This window comes from Pleurodeles waltl, chromosome 1_1 (genome assembly GCF_031143425.1).
Source record: "Pleurodeles waltl isolate 20211129_DDA chromosome 1_1, aPleWal1.hap1.20221129, whole genome shotgun sequence".
In the NCBI taxonomy this organism is placed as follows: Eukaryota; Metazoa; Chordata; class Amphibia; order Caudata; family Salamandridae; genus Pleurodeles; species Pleurodeles waltl.
In genome coordinates, this window is record NC_090436.1 from 32,516,848 (window position 1) to 32,529,253 (window position 12,406).

Below are 12,406 nucleotides of genomic sequence, written 5' to 3' on the forward strand. Positions count from 1 at the left end.
ACAGGTGATTCATAAAGGGAGAACCTTCTACTCTGTGTCTGCAGGAGAGGAAGATAGAACCCGCGCGTCACAGTCAGATACAGATTACGCTCCAGTACATCATCAATTCACCTCCAGGAAGGATTCTAGATCTTTTGCTGCTATGGAATCTCTGAGCGCACAGCCTTGCTTTATCTTTGCCAAGCCCAAGAGTTAGGGAGGCTTGTCCTTTCCAGAAGCTGAGCTTCAACTGGGGCACCTGCTACGTTTATATTTGTAAGTGCTTCCTGTTGAGGTTTAGTTTCTGTAAAATGAGCATCGTGGCCTACCCAACCGGAGTATTTTCTACGAGTAAGTCAGTAAGCGTTACCTGCATGTTTTATATGCCCCGTTTATATTGTACACTAAGACTACGTGATGGGCCTCGGGGGAAACGTTTCCAGCAACCTTGTGTGCCTTTGGCAATGTGATTGTTACTAGTGCTTCTTTGTGGAGATGTCCTCGTGCTTCTGCGCATCAACAACGCACGACCTGAATCAGCGGTAAACGCAGTGGTGTCGTTTTGGAAAGCTGTCCATCATCCTGGTAAAAGGCGGGAATTCCTTTGCCTACTACGAGGGTGGACGGGGCGTGGCTCAGCGGGCGGAGCTTACAGGTGATTCATAAAGGGAGAACCTTCTACTCTGTGTCTCCAGGAGAGGAAGATAGAACCCGCGCGTCACAGTCAGATACAGATTACGCTCCAGTACATCATCAATTCACCTCCAGGAAGGATTCTAGATCTTTTTCTGCTATGGAATCTATGAGCGCACAGCCTTGCTTTATCTTTCCCACGCCCAAGAGTTAGGGAGGCTTGTCCTTTCCAGAAGCTGAGCTTCAACTGGGGCACCTGCTACGTTTATATTTGTAAGTGCTTCCTGTTGAGGTTTAGTTTCTGTAAAATGAGCATCATGGCCTACCCAACCGGAGAATTTTCTACGAGTAAGTCAGTAAGCGTTACCTAGCATGTTTTCACATGCCCCGTTTATATTGTACACTAAGACTACGTGATGGGCCACGGGGGAAACTTATCCAGCAACATTGTGTGCCTTTGGCAATGTGATTGTTACTAGTGCTTCTTTGTGGAGATGTCCTCGTGCTTCTGCGCATCAACAACGCACAACCTGAATCAGCGGTAAACGCAGTGGTGTCGTTTTGGAAAGCTGTCCATCATCCTGGTAAAAGGCGGGAATTCCTTTGCCTACTACGAGGGTGGACGGGGCGTGGCTCAGCGGGCGGAGCTTACAGGTGATTCATAAAGGGAGAACCTTCTACTCTGTGTCTGCAGGAGAGGAAGATAGAACCCGCGCGTCACAGTCAGATACAGATTACGCTCCAGTACATCATCAATTCACCTCCAGGAAGGATTCTAGATCTTTTGCTGCTTTGGAATCTCTGAGCGCACAGCCTTGCTTTATCTTTGCCAAGCCCAAGAGTTAGGGAGGCTTGTCCTTTCCAGAAGCTGAGCTTCAACTGGGGCACCTGCTACGTTTATATTTGTAAGTGCTTCCTGTTGAGGTTTAGTTTCTGTAAAATGAGCATCATGGCCTACCCAACAGGAGAATTTTCTACGAGTAAGTCAGTAAGCGTTACCTAGCATGTTTTCATATGCCCTGTTTATATTGTACACTAAGACTACGTGATGGGCCTCGGGGGAAACGTTTCCAGCAACCTTGTGTGCCTTTGGCAAAGTGATTGTTACTAGTGCTTCTTTGTGGAGATGTCCTTGTGCTTCTGCGCATCAACAACGCACGACCTGAATCGGCGGTAAACGCAGTGGTGTCGTTTTGGAAAGCTGTCCATCATCCTGGTAAAAGGCGGGAATTCCTTTGCCTACTACGAGGGTGGACGGGGCGTGGCTCAGTGGGCGAAGCTTACAGGTGATTCATAAAGGGATAACCTTCTACTCTGTGTCTGCAGGAGAGGAAGATAGAACCTGCGCGTCACAGTCAGATACAGATTACGCTCCAGTACATCATCAATTCACCTCCAGGAAGGATTCTAGATCTTTTGCTGCTATGGAATCTCTGAGCGCACAGCCTTGCTTTATCTTTGCCAAGCCCAAGAGTTCGGGTGGCTTGTCCTTTCCAGAAGCTGAGCTTCAACTGGGGCACCTGCTACGTTTATATTTGTAAGTGCTTCCTGTTGAGGTTTAGTTTCTGTAAAATGAGCATCGTGGCCTACCCAACCGGAGTATTTTCTACGAGTAAGTCAGTAAGCGTTACCTAGCATGTTTTCATATGCCCCGTTTATATTGTACACTAAGACTACGTGATGGGCCACGGGGGAAACCTCACCAGCAACCTTGTGTGCCTTTGGCAATGTGATCGTTACTAGTGCTTCTTTGTGGAGATGTCCTCGTGCTTCTGCGCATCAACAACGCACGACCTGAATCGGCGGTAAACGCAGTGGTGTCGTTTTGGAAAGCTGTCCATCATCCTGGTAAAAGGCGGGAATTCCTTTGACTACTACGAGGGTGGACGGGGCGTGGCTCAGTGGGCGGAGCTTACAGGTGATCCATAAAGGGAGAACCTTCTACTCTGTGTCTCCAGGAGAGGAAGATAGCACCCGCGCGTCACAGTCAGATACAGATTACGCTCCAGTACATCATCAATTCACCTCCAGGAAGGATTCTAGATCTTTTTCTGCTATGGAATCTATGAGCGCACAGCCTTGCTTTATCTTTCCCACGCCCAAGAGTTAGGGAGGCTTGTCCTTTCCAGAAGCTGAGCTTCAACTGGGGCACCTGCTACGTTTATATTTGTAAGTGCTTCCTGTTGAGGTTTAGTTTCTGTAAAATGAGCATCGTGGCCTTCCCAACCGGAGTATTTTCTACGAGTAAGTCAGTAAGCGTTACCTGCATGTTTTATATGCCCCGTTTATATTGTACACTAAGACTACGTGATGGGCCTCGGGGGAAACGTTTCCAGCAACCTTGTGTGCCTTTGGCAATGTGATTGTTACTAGTGCTTCTTTGTGGAGATGTCCTCGTGCTTCTGCGCATCAACAACGCACGACCTGAATCAGCGGTAAACGCAGTGGTGTCGTTTTGGAAAGCTGTCCATCATCCTGGTAAAAGGCGGGAATTCCTTTGCCTACTACGAGGGTGGACGGGGCGTGGCTCAGCGGGCGGAGCTTACAGGTGATTCATAAAGGGAGAACCTTCTACTCTGTGTCTCCAGGAGAGGAAGATAGAACCCGCGCGTCACAGTCAGATACAGATTACGCTCCAGTACATCATCAATTCACCTCCAGGAAGGATTCTAGATCTTTTTCTGCTATGGAATCTATGAGCGCACAGCCTTGCTTTATCTTTCCCACGCCCAAGAGTTAGGGAGGCTTGTCCTTTCCAGAAGCTGAGCTTCAACTGGGGCACCTGCTACGTTTATATTTGTAAGTGCTTCCTGTTGAGGTTTAGTTTCTGTAAAATGAGCATCATGGCCTACCCAACCGGAGAATTTTCTACGAGTAAGTCAGTAAGCGTTACCTAGCATGTTTTCATATGCCCCGTTTATATTGTACACTAAGACTACGTGATGGGCCTCGGGGGAAACGTTTCCAGCAACCTTGTGTGCCTTTGGCAATGTGATTGTTACTAGTGCTTCTTTGTGGAGATGTCCTCGTGCTTCTGCGCATCAACAACGCACGACCTGAATCGGCGGTAAACGCAGTGGTGTCGTTTTGGAAAGCTGTCCATCATCCTGGTAAAAGGCGGGAATTCCTTTGCCTACTACGAGGGTGGACGGGGCGTGGCTCAGTGGGCGGAGCTTACAGGTGATTCATAAAGAGATAACCTTCTACTCTGTGTCTGCAGGAGAGGAAGATAGAACCTGCGCGTCACAGTCAGATACAGATTACGCTCCAGTACATCATCAATTCACCTCCAGGAAGGATTCTAGATCTTTTGCTGCTATGGAATCTCTGAGCGCACAGCCTTGCTTTATCTTTGCCAAGCCCAAGAGTTCGGGTGGCTTGTCCTTTCCAGAAGCTGAGCTTCAACTGGGGCACCTGCTACGTTTATATTTGTAAGTGCTTCCTGTTGAGGTTTAGTTTCTGTAAAATGAGCATCGTGGCCTACCCAACCGGAGTATTTTCTACGAGTAAGTCAGAAAGCGTAACCTAGCATGTTTTCATATGCCCCGTTTATATTGTACACTAAGACTACGTGATGGGCCAAGGGGGAAACCTCACCAGCAACCTTGTGTGCCTTTGGCAATGTGATCGTTACTAGTGCTTCTTTGTGGAGATGTCCTCGTGCTTCTGCGCATCAACAACGCACGACCTGAATCGGCAGTAAACGCAGTGGTGTCGTTTTGGAAAGCTGTCCATCATCCTGGTAAAAGGCGGGAATTCCTTTGCCTACTACGAGGGTTGACGGGGCGTGGCTCAGTGGGCGGAGCTTACAGGTGATCCATAAAGGGAGAACCTTCTACTCTGTGTCTCCAGGAGAGGAAGATAGCACCCGCGCGTCACAGTCAGATACAGATTACGCTCCAGTACATCATCAATTCACCTCCAGGAAGGATTCTAGATCTTTTTCTGCTATGGAATCTATGAGCGCACAGCCTTGCTTTATCTTTCCCACGCCCAAGAGTTAGGGAGGCTTGTCCTTTCCAGAAGCTGAGCTTCAACTGGGGCACCTGCTACGTTTATATTTGTAAGTGCTTCCTGTTGAGGTTTAGTTTCTGTAAAATGAGCATCATGGCCTACCCAACCGGAGAATTTTCTACGAGTAAGTCAGTAAGCGTTACCTAGCATGTTTTCAAATGCCCCGTTTATATTGTACACTAAGACTACGTGATGGGCCACGGGGGAAACTTATCCAGCAACCTTGTGTGTCTTTGGCAATGTGATTGTTACTAGTGCTTCTTTGTGGAGATGTCCTCGTGCTTCTGCGCATCAACAACGCACAACCTGAATCAGCGGTAAACGCAGTGGTGTCGTTTTGGAAAGCTGTCCATCATCCTGGTAAAAGGCGGGAATTCCTTTGCCTACTACGAGGGTGGACGGGGCGTGGCTCAGCGGGCGGAGCTTACAGGTGATTCATAAAGGGAGAACCTTCTACTCTGTGTCTCCAGGAGAGGAAGATAGAACCCGCGCGTCACAGTCAGATACAGATTACGCTCCAGTACATCATCAATTCACCTCCAGGAAGGATTCTAGATCTTTTGCTGCTTTGGAATCTCTGAGCGCACAGCCTTGCTTTATCTTTGCCAAGCCCAAGAGTTAGGGAGGCTTGTCCTTTCCAGAAGCTGACCTTCAACTGGGGCACCTGCTACGTTTATATTTGTAAGTGCTTCCTGTTGAGGTTTAGTTTCTGTAAAATGAGCATCGTGGCCTACCCAACCGGAGTATTTTCTACGAGTAAGTCAGTAAGCGTTACCTGGCATGTTTTCAAATGCCCCGTTTATATTGTACACTAAGACTACGTGATGGGCCTCGGGGGAAACGTTTCCAGCAACCTTGTGTGCCTTTGGCAATGTGATTGTTACTAGTGCTTCTTTGTGGAGATGTCCTCGTGCTTCTGCGCATCAACAACGCACAACCTGAATCAGCGGTAAACGCAGTGGTGTCGTTTTTGAAAGCTGTCCATCATCCTGGTAAAAGGCGGGAATTCCTTTGCCTACTACGAGGGTGGACGGGGCGTGGCTCAGCGGGCGGAGCTTACAGGTGATTCATAAAGGGAGAACCTTCTACTCTGTGTCTGCAGGAGAGGAAGATAGAACCCGCGCGTCACAGTCAGATACAGATTACGCTCCAGTACATCATCAATTCACCTCCAGGAAGGATTCTAGATCTTTTGCTGCTATGGAATCTATGAGCGCACAGACTTGCTTTATCTTTGCCAAGCCCAAGAGTTAGGGAGGCTTGTCCTTTCCAGAAGCTGAGCTTCAACTGGGGCACCTGCTACGTTTATATTTGTAAGTGCTTCCTGTTGAGGTTTAGTTTCTGTAAAATGAGCATCATGGCCTACCCAACCGGAGAATTTTCTACGAGTAAGTCAGTAAGCGTTACCTAGCATGTTTTCAAATGCCCCGTTTATATTGTACACTAAGACTACGTGATGGGCCACGGGGGAAACTTATCCAGCAACCTTGTGTGCCTTTGGCAATGTGATTGTTACTAGTGCTTCTTTGTGGAGATGTCCTCGTGCTTCTGCGCATCAACAACGCACAACCTGAATCAGCGGTAAACGCAGTGGTGTCGTTTTTGAAAGCTGTCCATCATCCTGGTAAAAGGCGGGAATTCCTTTGCCTACTACGAGGGTGGACGGGGCGTGGCTCAGCGGGCGGAGCTTACAGGTGATTCATAAAGGGAGAACCTTCTACTCTGTGTCTGCAGGAGAGGAAGATAGAACCCGCGCGTCACAGTCAGATACAGATTACGCTCCAGTACATCATCAATTCACCTCCAGGAAGGATTCTAGATCTTTTGCTGCTATGGAATCTCTGAGCGCACAGCCTTGCTTTATCTTTGCCAAGCCCAAGAGTTAGGGAGGCTTGTCCTTTCCAGAAGCTGAGCTTCAACTGGGGCACCTGCTACGTTTATATTTGTAAGTGCTTCCTGTTGAGGTTTAGTTTCTGTAAAATGAGCATCGTGGCCTACCCAACCGGAGTATTTTCTACGAGTAAGTCAGTAAGCGTTACCTGCATGTTTTATATGCCCCGTTTATATTGTACACTAAGACTACGTGATGGGCCTCGGGGGAAACGTTTCCAGCAACCTTGTGTGCCTTTGGCAATGTGATTGTTACTAGTGCTTCTTTGTGGAGATGTCCTCGTGCTTCTGCGCATCAACAACGCACGACCTGAATCAGCGGTAAACGCAGTGGTGTCGTTTTGGAAAGCTGTCCATCATCCTGGTAAAAGGCGGGAATTCCTTTGCCTACTACGAGGGTGGACGGGGCGTGGCTCAGCGGGCGGAGCTTACAGGTGATTCATAAAGGGAGAACCTTCTACTCTGTGTCTCCAGGAGAGGAAGATAGAACCCGCGCGTCACAGTCAGATACAGATTACGCTCCAGTACATCATCAATTCACCTCCAGGAAGGATTCTAGATCTTTTTCTGCTATGGAATCTATGAGCGCACAGCCTTGCTTTATCTTTCCCACGCCCAAGAGTTAGGGAGGCTTGTCCTTTCCAGAAGCTGAGCTTCAACTGGGGCACCTGCTACGTTTATATTTGTAAGTGCTTCCTGTTGAGGTTTAGTTTCTGTAAAATGAGCATCATGGCCTACCCAACCGGAGAATTTTCTACGAGTAAGTCAGTAAGCGTTACCTAGCATGTTTTCATATGCCCCGTTTATATTGTACACTAAGACTACGTGATGGGCCTCGGGGGAAACGTTTCCAGCAACCTTGTGTGCCTTTGGCAATATGATTGTTACTAGTGCTTCTTTGTGGAGATGTCCTCGTGCTTCTGCGCATCAACAACGCACGACCTGGATCAGCGGTAAACGCAGTGGTGTCGTTTTGGAAAGCTGTCCATCATCCTGGTAAAAGGCGGGAATTCCTTTGCCTACTACGAGGGTGGACGGGGCGTGGCTCAGCGGGCGGAGCTTACAGGTGATTCATAAAGGGAGAACCTTCTACTCTGTGTCTCCAGGAGAGGAAGATAGAACCCGCGCGTCACAGTCAGATACAGATTACGCTCCAGTACATCATCAATTCACCTCCAGGAAGGATTCTAGATCTTTTGCTGCTATGGAATCTATGAGCGCACAGCCTTGCTTTATCTTTGCCAAGCCCAAGAGTTAGGGAGGCTTGTCCTTTCCAGAAGCTGAGCTTCAACTGGGGCACCTGCTACGTTTATATTTGTAAGTGCTTCCTGTTGAGGTTTAGTTTCTGTAAAATGAGCATCATGGCCTACCCAACCGGAGAATTTTCTACGAGTAAGTCAGTAAGCGTTACCTAGCATGTTTTCAAATGCCCCGTTTATATTGTACACTAAGACTACGTGATGGGCCACGGGGGAAACTTATCCAGCAACCTTGTGTGCCTTTGGCAATGTGATTGTTACTAGTGCTTCTTTGTGGAGATGTCCTCGTGCTTCTGCGCATCAACAACGCACAACCTGAATCAGCGGTAAACGCAGTGGTGTCGTTTTGGAAAGCTGTCCATCATCCTGGTAAAAGGCGGGAATTCCTTTGCCTACTACGAGGGTGGACGGGGCGTGGCTCAGCGGGCGGAGCTTACAGGTGATTCATAAAGGGAGAACCTTCTACTCTGTGTCTGCAGGAGAGGAAGATAGAACCCGCGCGTCACAGTCAGATACAGATTACGCTCCAGTACATCATCAATTCACCTCCAGGAAGGATTCTAGATCTTTTGCTGCTTTGGAATCTCTGAGCGCACAGCCTTGCTTTATCTTTGCCAAGCCCAAGAGTTAGGGAGGCTTGTCCTTTCCAGAAGCTGAGCTTCAACTGGGGCACCTGCTACGTTTATATTTGTAAGTGCTTCCTGTTGAGGTTTAGTTTCTGTAAAATGAGCATCATGGCCTACCCAACCGGAGAATTTTCTACGAGTAAGTCAGTAAGCGTTACCTAGCATGTTTTCATATGCCCCGTTTATATTGTACACTAAGACTACGTGATGGGCCTCGGGGGAAACGTTTCCAGCAACCTTGTGTGCCTTTGCCAAAGTGATTGTTACTAGTGCTTCTTTGTGGAGATGTCCTTGTGCTTCTGCGCATCAACAACGCACGACCTGAATCGGCGGTAAACGCAGTGGTGTCGTTTTGGAAAGCTGTCCATCATCCTGGTAAAAGGCGGGAATTCCTTTGCCTACTACGAGGGTGGACGGGGCGTGGCTCAGTGGGCGAAGCTTACAGGTGATTCATAAAGGGATAACCTTCTACTCTGTGTCTGCAGGAGAGGAAGATAGAACCTGCGCGTCACAGTCAGATACAGATTACGCTCCAGTACATCATCAATTCACCTCCAGGAAGGATTCTAGATCTTTTGCTGCTATGGAATCTCTGAGCGCACAGCCTTGCTTTATCTTTGCCAAGCCCAAGAGTTCGGGTGGCTTGTCCTTTCCAGAAGCTGAGCTTCAACTGGGGCACCTGCTACGTTTATATTTGTAAGTGCTTCCTGTTGAGGTTTAGTTTCTGTAAAATGAGCATCGTGGCCTACCCAACCGGAGTATTTTCTACGAGTAAGTCAGTAAGCGTTACCTAGCATGTTTTCATATGCCCCGTTTATATTGTACACTAAGACTACGTGATGGGCCACGGGGGAAACCTCACCAGCAACCTTGTGTGCCTTTGGCAATGTGATCGTTACTAGTGCTTCTTTGTGGAGATGTCCTCGTGCTTCTGCGCATCAACAACGCACGACCTGAATCGGCGGTAAACGCAGTGGTGTCGTTTTGGAAAGCTGTCCATCATCCTGGTAAAAGGCGGGAATTCCTTTGCCTACTACGAGGGTGGACGGGGCGTGGCTCAGTGGGCGGAGCTTACAGGTGATCCATAAAGGGAGAACCTTCTACTCTGTGTCTCCAGGAGAGGAAGATAGCACCCGCGCGTCACAGTCAGATACAGATTACGCTCCAGTACATCATCAATTCACCTCCAGGAAGGATTCTAGATCTTTTTCTGCTATGGAATCTATGAGCGCACAGCCTTGCTTTATCTTTCCCACGCCCAAGAGTTAGGGAGGCTTGTCCTTTCCAGAAGCTGAGCTTCAACTGGGGCACCTGCTACGTTTATATTTGTAAGTGCTTCCTGTTGAGGTTTAGTTTCTGTAAAATGAGCATCGTGGCCTTCCCAACCGGAGTATTTTCTACGAGTAAGTCAGTAAGCGTTACCTGCATGTTTTATATGCCCCGTTTATATTGTACACTAAGACTACGTGATGGGCCTCGGGGGAAACGTTTCCAGCAACCTTGTGTGCCTTTGGCAATGTGATTGTTACTAGTGCTTCTTTGTGGAGATGTCCTCGTGCTTCTGCGCATCAACAACGCACGACCTGAATCAGCGGTAAACGCAGTGGTGTCGTTTTGGAAAGCTGTCCATCATCCTGGTAAAAGGCGGGAATTCCTTTGCATACTACGAGGGTGGACGGGGCGTGGCTCAGCGGGCGGAGCTTACAGGTGATTCATAAAGGGAGAACCTTCTACTCTGTGTCTCCAGGAGAGGAAGATAGAACCCGCGCGTCACAGTCAGATACAGATTACGCTCCAGTACATCATCAATTCACCTCCAGGAAGGATTCTAGATCTTTTTCTGCTATGGAATCTATGAGCGCACAGCCTTGCTTTATCTTTCCCACGCCCAAGAGTTAGGGAGGCTTGTCCTTTCCAGAAGCTGAGCTTCAACTGGGGCACCTGCTACGTTTATATTTGTAAGTGCTTCCTGTTGAGGTTTAGTTTCTGTAAAATGAGCATCATGGCCTACCCAACCGGAGAATTTTCTACGAGTAAGTCAGTAAGCGTTACCTAGCATGTTTTCATATGCCCCGTTTATATTGTACACTAAGACTACGTGATGGGCCTCGGGGGAAACGTTTCCAGCAACCTTGTGTGCCTTTGGCAATGTGATTGTTACTAGTGCTTCTTTGTGGAGATGTCCTCGTGCTTCTGCGCATCAACAACGCACGACCTGAATCGGCGGTAAACGCAGTGGTGTCGTTTTGGAAAGCTGTCCATCATCCTGGTAAAAGGCGGGAATTCCTTTGCCTACTACGAGGGTGGACGGGGCGTGGCTCAGTGGGCGGAGCTTACAGGTGATTCATAAAGGGATAACCTTCTACTCTGTGTCTGCAGGAGAGGAAGATAGAACCTGCGCGTCACAGTCAGATACAGATTACGCTCCAGTACATCATCAATTCACCTCCAGGAAGGATTCTAGATCTTTTGCTGCTATGGAATCTCTGAGCGCACAGCCTTGCTTTATCTTTGCCAAGCCCAAGAGTTCGGGTGGCTTGTCCTTTCCAGAAGCTGAGCTTCAACTGGGGCACCTGCTACGTTTATATTTGTAAGTGCTTCCTGTTGAGGTTTAGTTTCTGTAAAATGAGCATCGTGGCCTACCCAACCGGAGTATTTTCTACGAGTAAGTCAGTAAGCGTTACCTAGCATGTTTTCATATGCCCCGTTTATATTGTACACTAAGACTACGTGATGGGCCAAGGGGGAAACCTCACCAGCAACCTTGTGTGCCTTTGGCAATGTGATCGTTACTAGTGCTTCTTTGTGGAGATGTCCTCGTGCTTCTGCGCATCAACAACGCACGACCTGAATCGGCAGTAAACGCAGTGGTGTCGTTTTGGAAAGCTGTCCATCATCCTGGTAAAAGGCGGGAATTCCTTTGCCTACTACGAGGGTTGACGGGGCGTGGCTCAGTGGGCGGAGCTTACAGGTGATCCATAAAGGGAGAACCTTCTACTCTGTGTCTCCAGGAGAGGAAGATAGCACCCGCGCGTCACAGTCAGATACAGATTACGCTCCAGTACATCATCAATTCACCTCCAGGAAGGATTCTAGATCTTTTTCTGCTATGGAATCTATGAGCGCACAGCCTTGCTTTATCTTTCCCACGCCCAAGAGTTAGGGAGGCTTGTCCTTTCCAGAAGCTGAGCTTCAACTGGGGCACCTGCTACGTTTATATTTGTAAGTGCTTCCTGTTGAGGTTTAGTTTCTGTAAAATGAGCATCATGGCCTACCCAACCGGAGAATTTTCTACGAGTAAGTCAGTAAGCGTTACCTAGCATGTTTTCAAATGCCCCGTTTATATTGTACACTAAGACTACGTGATGGGCCACGGGGGAAACTTATCCAGCAACCTTGTGTGTCTTTGGCAATGTGATTGTTACTAGTGCTTCTTTGTGGAGATGTCCTCGTGCTTCTGCGCATCAACAACGCACAACCTGAATCAGCGGTAAACGCAGTGGTGTCGTTTTGGAAAGCTGTCCATCATCCTGGTAAAAGGCGGGAATTCCTTTGCCTACTACGAGGGTGGACGGGGCGTGGCTCAGCGGGCGGAGCTTACAGGTGATTCATAAAGGGAGAACCTTCTACTCTGTGTCTCCAGGAGAGGAAGATAGAACCCGCGCGTCACAGTCAGATACAGATTACGCTCCAGTACATCATCAATTCACCTCCAGGAAGGATTCTAGATCTTTTGCTGCTTTGGAATCTCTGAGCGCACAGCCTTGCTTTATCTTTGCCAAGCCCAAGAGTTAGGGAGGCTTGTCCTTTCCAGAAGCTGACCTTCAACTGGGGCACCTGCTACGTTTATATTTGTAAGTGCTTCCTGTTGAGGTTTAGTTTCTGTAAAATGAGCATCGTGGCCTACCCAACCGGAGTATTTTCTACGAGTAAGTCAGTAAGCGTTACCTGGCATGTTTTCAAATGCCCTGTTTATATTGTACACTAAGACTACGTGATGGGCCT